The following is an 8391-nucleotide window of genomic DNA, read 5'->3' as shown; positions in this document are numbered from 1 at the left end:
TGGTCAAATCAGGGATCCAGAGTCTTTTCATCTTTCCGCTCTGTCTTCCTCAGCACTGGGTTTTTCTGAAGACTGGTTACCCTGATAGGCCCAATCCTCCAAACCCAATGACGGGAGAAACAGGCACCATGCTCCTGGGTATCATCTGGGAGAAAGAAAACACTCTCCAAGCACAGACTTTACGTCCTTCTCTTTAGGCTGATTGGGCCATCTTAAGTCCTGCATCCACCCTGGAACCACAGTGGTTACTGGATGAGTGACGTGATGGGCTGATTTGACCTATGTATACCCAGCGCTGGTACGAGGAGTAACCGTCACTTTCCTGAGTCACAGTTTATAAGCTCCCTGGGGGTTGTGCTACGTGGAGAAGAAGTACACACTGAATGAAATTTGGTTTCTGTTAGGAGGAAAGATGTGGGAAATGGTCTCCTAGAGCAGTGTTTTTCAAACTATGGTTTAACCCATTGGTGGTCATGAAATCAGGTTAGATTATGGCCCACAGGCCAAATTCAGCCCACCACCTATTTTTGTAAATAAAGTTTTACTGGAGCACAGCAGGGCCCATTTCTTTTCTGTCGTCTATGGCAGCTTTCCCACCACAATGGAAACCTTGAGTACTTGCAGCAGAGATTATATGGTCCTCAAAGCCTTAAACAGTTACTAACTAGACCTTTACAGAAAAAGTTTGCTGATCCCTGACTAGAGAGTTGCAACAAGCATTAAAGGATGAAACAGACTAGAGCATCAGAAAATATCAGAGTGCATTGCATGTGACAAGAATGAGTATTACTGAATGAAAGCTTTCAATTTTATATAAACATACATCCATACTTGTGGGTGCTGGGCTATAATTTATTTCTTAAGGTAGATCATGGTAAAACAGTTTGAAAAACTGCTCTAGAGCACTGATCATTTTCCTTTTTTCTTTCTTTCTTCCTTTCTTTCTTGTTTCTTTCTTTGTTTCTTTCTTTCTTTCTTCTTTTTCTCAAGGTATAATTGACATATAACATTATATTAGTTTCAAGTGTACCATGTAATGATTTGATGTTTGTATACATTGTGAAATAAAAGCACCATTCATTTTTCACATAGAAATAGCTTCTTTTTTTTTTTTTTGCGGTACGCGGGCCTCTCACTGTTGTGGCCTCTCCCGTCGCGGAGCACAGGCTCCGGACGCGCAGGCTCAGCGGCCATGGCTCACGGGCCCAGCCGCTCCTCGGCATGTGGGATCCTCCCGGACTGAGGCACGAACCTGTGTCCCCTGCATCGGCAGGCGGACTCTCAAGCACTGTGCCACCAGGGAAGCCCGAAATAGCTTTTTAAGGAGGTCTGTTTGTAATAGTGCTGTCCCTTGGTTTGGGTGTCACCTACCTACCTGAGAGGCTAGGTGATGAGAGGCTAGGGCAGATGCCTTGAGTTAACAAGACGGGCCATGAAACCAGTTTTCGGTAGTGACCTGGGAGTGCCGGCTGAGCAGGAGTCTGGCAAGAAGAAAGCTGGCCGGCAGAGTCAGACTCAGGAAGGTCCAGGCTGGGAGGCGGAGGCATGCCGGGCTGGGGCAGGAGTCCCGGCCCTCACTGTAGCTTCCACCACAGCCCAGCCCAGCAAGTCCCCTGCCTCTTGTCAAAGTGAAGGAAGACCTCTGAGCTGCTGCTATCCTAACAGTCTGTGACTTTCAGAGGGACGTCCACCTCATTCCATGGATGGAAAACCAAGGACCAGAGGAGATCCCCCTCCGAGAACTCAGGGGCAGGATTAGGGGCTCTAGCCACTCAGGGGCTTTCTACCCACCTTCCTCCTGACCCTGAGTTTTCTTTGGCTCAAGCTCCATCTATGCCTAGGAATTTGCTTGTGTGGACCGGACCAGATGGGAACTGTCTGGGAGTACTGATCACCGGGTTTTCCTCTCCAGAGGACCCTGCTCTGACCTGCACAAAGGGGAGGAAATCTCTCCAGCTGCCCAGGAAAAGGGGTCTGGCCCACCACAGGTTTCCCTGTTTCTGGGCCTCTGGCTGTTAGCAATTGCCTTCCTTGTCCTCCATCTCTGGGCCATCCTTTTGCTGAGCTGGGAGTAATTAGAGGGCAAGCAGGCTGAAGTCACGCAACTGTCTCCCAGACCTCCCTGCCCTGCTGTTAGCAAGGCAGCACGAGCCTGTTTATGGCTGCTGCCACTTCAAAGACATTGCTAGGCTCCCATAGACGGGTGGCTTTGACATTTATAGGGGAACCAACCAGTTCATGAACCAGAGAGATTTCTGGTGCCTGGGAGATACTCTTATGGGAAGAAGAAATCCATCCCAGATAGGAATGTTCAGAAATTTGTTGGAAATACCCAGCCAAGGGCACATACTAACCCCATGCTTCCTCTTTTTTTTCTTTTTTTAACGTCTTTTTTGGAGTATAATTGCTTTACAGTGGTGTGTTAGTTTCTGCTGTATAACAAAGTGAATCAGCTATATGTATACGTATACCGCCATATCCCCTCCCTCTTGCGTGTCCCTCCCACACTCCCTATCCCACCCCTCTAGGCGGTCACAAAGCATTAGCTGATCTCCCTGTGCTATGCAGCTGCTTCCCACTAGCTATTTTACATTTGGTAGTGTATATATGTCCGTGCCACTCTCTCACTTCGTCCCAGCTTACCCTTCCCCCTCAAGTTCATTGTCTACGTCTGCATCTTTATTCCTGTCCTGCCCCTAGGTTCTTCAGCACCTTTTTTTTTTTTTTTAGATTCCATATATATGTGTTAGCATACGGTATTTCTGATGTAACCTCATGACGAGACAGGCAGAGGGCTCTGAGCATGTCCATGGAGAGGAGGCTTCAGTAATGCCACCCAGATGAGGGGGCTCCACCTCAGCAGGTGTTCTGGGGGACTGGGCTCTCCTTTCTAGAACTGCCTCTAGGGCTTTAAGGGACAATTCAAGACCAGTTGCCTAGTGGTCTTTTAACAAGTCAAAGCACAAGTCCTTTGAAAAAGTGAACTGACATGGAACCCCAGAATGTGACGGCTGAGGGTAGCTGCTCTGCGGGACAGGGTAGGGGCCCTTGGCTGGACCTCACTAGCCGTGGGAGCTCCCCCTCCCCCAGGAGAGTCCCTGAGGCACAGCGTCTGCAAACTCCTATTTTGTGGAGGATGCAGATGAAGTCTGAACATGGTGAGTGGCAACCTGGCTTGGGTTTCCCCAGAAACAGAGGCTGAGACAAACATGTGGCTGCTGGTGGTTTATTTGGGAGGTGATTCTAGAAAATAGGAGTGAGGAGTAGGGGAAAGGAGGCAGGGACGGAGGAGATGCTAATGAAAAATGTGTTCTCTCTGATGCAGCCTGGATTCTTCCAGGGTCTTCTAGGTTGGTTGGAGCATTTATCGACTGGCTCCCACCCTCCTGGTTGAAGGTTTCCTGGGACTGGGTGGAAATTAACTCCCTGTACTTGCAGGCTGAGCTCCTGCAGGGCAGAGAAGATGTTGGGGTCTCAGATGGGAAGAAGTTGTCTTCCGGAGACCGACCCTGTCAGCACAGGTAAATCTGAGCTCGTGTGGAGCTTTCCACCTCAGCTGACCCTGAAATCAGAGACAAGCCCAGGGGATGTGACATCTGTCGTGAGGCCCCAACAGAGCCTGCTATGAGGGACTTGTCCAAGGTCAAGAAAATCAGTGAGCTGGGCCTAGGAGCAGGGCTTACCAAGCAAGAATAACAGGAGGTTTCTGCCTATGTAACTGACTGTGCACCATCGGACACAGACATAAAATCACAGACACATCTCTCTCCCTGTCTCATACACACACTCAGACATTTGACACTTAGCATTCGCAAGGACTATGGAAATGAACGAAGACCAAAGGAGAGAAGCAGAGACTATTTATTCTGAGCTTACTATTGCAAGGGAGTCAGCCACCAGCCTTGGGTTTTGGCAGGGACACAAAGGCAGGCAGAAGAGTGGGAAAGCTCTATAGTGGGAAAAAGAAGGCTTCAGGTGTGCCCTGTTTGGAGACCGCTGGCTGAGGGAAGCTGTAGGTGAGCCGACAGGGGGCATCCTGTGTGATTGGCTAGGGGAGTATATTTGACTTTCTCTGGTTAGTCAAAAATTAGGGAAGCTGTTCGTTATTAATCCAATCCTGGGCATCTGGAGCTGATTGTTTATGCAGGTTATCGTTGGGCTTCTTGGACTATTGCTAGAGACAGCAAGCACGCTTCCTACAAGCCTGACTTCTAACCGGCTTGCTGGGCCAGTTACTCTAGCTAAGGGGTGAGTTCCTGGGCTGGTGGCTTCAGATATTGGGGGTCAGAGTTCTCTTTTTATATATGGTCTGGCCACTGCCCATTGGTATATTCAGTCTCTTAGGATCTTAAAAGCTACCAAAGGCAAGAATTGTCTCTGCCTCTCTCCCAGACAGTAAGCCGTGTTCCTGTTTTGAACACATCTGGAAACAAGAGGCTCCCTGCCTCTGTGCAGCTCATATCTCTACCTGCTGGAATCATCTTCCTTGTCCCGGGCTCAAAACTTCTCCCAGTAACTTCCACACTGTCATCCCACTTTTCGCCCTCTGAAGCAATGCAGAGTGAGCTTCAGCCACCTTCCTTCTAGCAGCCTTTCTCCTACGTAAGAGGCCGTGTAGCATGGTGGTCGGGAGTAAGCGTTTAAAGTCAGACTTGGGATCAGATTCCAGCCCTGTGACTTGCCATCTGTTTGACTTAGATAATTACCAAGCTTCTATTTTCTCAGCTATGAAGTGGGTAATTATACCTCCTCAGGACTGTGGTAAGCATTAAATCAGGTGATACTGTAGACGGCTCAGTAATGAAGCGCTACTGAGGTCGCCTTCCTGCCTGCTTTTCCAGGCTTAAGCATCTAAAGCCCCCTCACCTCTCCCTTACTTGGTTGCTTGGTTGCCATTTCAAGACCTGCCCTAAAACAGCCCACATTCCCCCTCTGGCTACAGATGGGCCTGTGGTGAGACGGGGAGCCAGCGTGGGTTCTGGGACTCTGCCATCTAGGGCTAGAGGGTCTGGAAGCTGAGGGGTGAGGGTGGTGGGAGAGGGGACAACTCATGGGCTGTCTGGGGAGACAGGTGGTCAGGAGATTAGCAAGCAGCACTTCTGGGTGGGACCCAAGGACTGTAAGGCAGGTGGGATAGGAAACTGTCCTGCCCATCATCTAACCTTCAAACTCAACTGGGATCCCCACAGTTTGGGAACACAGTCTAAGAGAGAAGGGCCCCCAGGCATTTTCCCCAAGTCCAGACCGTGGAGCAAGCCTCTGGGCTCAAGGCCCCTTGCTGTCCTGTCCCTCCTGTGCCCCAGAGTCCCTCGAATATGAACCTCCATGGAGCAGGGAAAGGGCTGGACTGGACAGCAATAAGCCTGGCTTTGTGGGTGGGTGGGAGAGCCCCAGAGTGGGACAGGGGAGGGGCCATGGGATGGAATAATGTGGTGGGTCTGGGAGAAGACAGTGGATTTTATTGATCTCCTCTGTGTCCCTTCTTCAGTCCTTACTGGCTGATCTGCCAGCCTGGCAGTTCCCAAGTGAGCCCGCATCCTGGGTCTGATGCTGGCCAGGCACTGAGGCGGTACAAGCACGGCTTATGATGGGCGGGCATGGTCGCCTCCTTTCCAGGCTTCTGCCAAATCAACACGGATTTTCTTTAACAAGAGTCCCAACCCCAAGACCTCAGAAGATGGTCATGTTACTGTCGTTTTCGACTTTAGACCTAAATGATGGGGGCTCCCTCTGGGCTGAGGACCGATGTCCCACTTCCGGGAAAGACATCACAGTTGGCAAGTGTGTTAGCACGCCCTCTCCCTTTGGGCGTCTCAAAAACACGGGAGGGGAGGAGTGAGGGAATCCTGGCTAATGTAAGTGGCGGAGCCAGGATCCAAAACCAGGCTTCTTCGTTCTACACCTCCTTCTCTTCTTCCTCTGCCATAGCTGGATGTAGAGTTTGGGCTCTGCTGCTGTCTTGCGATGTGGCTTCAGGAGATTCCATAACCCTTCTGAGCTGAGCTCCTTCTCTGTGGAGTGAGGAGGTAGGGAGACACTAGGTTGCCTTGGGACTCAGACTTGAGAGTGAAAATGCCAAGTGATACCTACAGTGGATGCTGGCGAGAGTGGAACGAAAGGCCTCTCCTTCCCATAGCTGGCTTCTTCCAGACGCTGTTGGCCAGCCCGGGCCTATCATAACTCTGGGCAGTGACACCAGTGTCCTTACAATGCCTGGGACTTTAAGCTCCTATGTAGACCCTGAGGAATCCTGATGGAGGAGTTTAGTCAAAATAATCAGATGCCACCGGGCCCTCAGATTTCCATGAGGAAAAAACAAACAGGGGCTTCCCTACTGGCACAGTGGTTAGGAATCCGCCTGCCAATGCAGGGGACACGAGTTCGAACCCTGGTCCGGGAAGATCCCACATGCTGTGGAGCAGCTAAGCCTGTGCGCCACAACTACTGAGCCTACGCTCTGGAGCCCGCGAGCCACAACTACTGAAGCCTGTGAGCCTGGAGCCTGTGCTCCGCAACAAGAGAAGCCACCGCAATGAGAGGGCCGCACACTGCAACGAAGAGTAGCCCCTGCTCACCGCAACTGGAGAAAGCCTGCGTGCAGCAATGAAGACCCAACCCAGCCAAAAATAAATAAATAAGATAAATAAATTTTAAAAAAGAAAAAGAAATAAACAAACAAACATAAGCTGTAAATTCCTGGGGCGTCTTCAAGAAGCCAAGATAAATGAGAACTAGTCATCCTGTCTGACCCCTGAGCGGTGAAGCTGGTGGACTATCTGTTTATTTCTGGTCCCCTGGGTTCACTTGCTCTGGACCGTCTGAGAAGCCTGTTCGCTTCCCGAGGTGAGGGCAGAGCAATGTCTCTATTCAAACTTGCTCTTCAGAGAGGCCATCTCTGTGGCGATTGCTTGTAGAGGAAATGGGGTGTTTTGATGTGCTGTCGAGTGGCCAGAACCTGGCCGTGTGGGTCCCCATTCCAGGAGCATCCCTGATGAGACCCCCACTGGAAGAGATGAGGAACAGAAAGAGATGGATAGCCTTTGCGTGAGTGTCTGTGCTAGTTTCCTACGGCTGCCTAACAAGTTGCCCCAAACCTGATGGCTTAAAACAACAGGAATGTATTCTCTCACAGTTCTGGAGGCCAGAGGTCTGAAATCAAGGTGTTGGCAGGGCCATTTGCCCTCCTAGGCTCTGGGGGAGAATCTTCCCTTGCCTCTTCTAGCTGCTGGTAGCTCTTAGCATTCCTTGGCTTGTGATAGCATAACTCCATCTTCACATGGCCTTCTCCTCTTTTCTCCCTAATAAGGACACTTGCCATTGGACTTAGGACTCACTGGGTAACCCAGGATGATCTCATGTCAAGATCCTCTACTTAATTACATTTGCAAAAACCCTTTTTCCAAATAAGGTCACATTCACAGGTTGGAGTGGGATGGGGTCATGTCTTTTGGGGGCCACCTTTCAACCTGTAATAGTGTCTAAGCACTCTGGCCGGTTGTGTCATGTACTTTTCACAATGCACCTGGGGGGAGGGTATCATTCTCATTTTTCAGAAGAGAAAACTGAGGTTCAGAGAGGTGTGATAACTTGTGCAAGTTTATACCCATCAGTAAGTGGCTGGACTGGGATGGAAACCTAGGGCTTATGCACCCAGACAAGAAGGAAGGAGACCAGCAGGTGGAAGGTATGGAGGAACCAAGCAGATTGGCCAAGGGAGGAGCTGTGAGCGGTTTTGTGTTGCTGGAAAGGGGAATGTGTGAGGGTGGGGGTGATGGAGATGAAGCTGGAGGGGGAGCAGGGCTGGGTCATTCATACCCTTGGCTGCCGGCCCGAGGAGTTTGGGCTTGATCCTGAGGTTGGTGAGGACTCCTTGGAGAACTTTGAATCTCCGAGAGTGAAGACCAGATCTCTGGGCTGTATGGAAGATGGGTAAGCCTGGAAGGAGGGGGCCAGTCAGGAAGATGTTAGGAGACGCTGGTGGTGAAGATGGAAATGGTGGTAGAGTCTGAGGTCCAGGGGAGGGCTGAGTGACAGGATGACATGACTGATGAAAGCAGGGAAATTCAGGAATCTAGGAAACTCCCAGGTTGGGCCACTGAGTGTGTTGCAGTGTCACTATTGGAGAAGGGAACACAGCAGGAAGGATGGGGCAGCGGGCACCCATGCTTTGTAGCTGCGCGAGAGCTTTGAACATCTTCCCTGTGTTCAGTTATGAGTTGATTACTTCCCAGGGTCCTTGCAGAAGGGCACGTGTGGGACCTGCGCCCTGTAACCAGCCCACGCGTGCCTTCCCTTCTGTAGGAACGAAGCAGCAGGAAGAAAGTGGCTCTGCGTGGGGCCTGGATATCAGCCGATCTGCCCCGGGGGAGACACTTTCCTTGTTAGCTGATT

Source organism: Delphinapterus leucas, chromosome 1 (assembly GCF_059928025.1).
Source record: "Delphinapterus leucas isolate spDelLeu-1000000601 "Yukka" chromosome 1, BTC_Dleu_Yukka2, whole genome shotgun sequence".
In the NCBI taxonomy this organism is placed as follows: domain Eukaryota; kingdom Metazoa; phylum Chordata; class Mammalia; order Artiodactyla; family Monodontidae; genus Delphinapterus; species Delphinapterus leucas.
Note: the sequence above shows the minus strand (reverse complement) of the source record.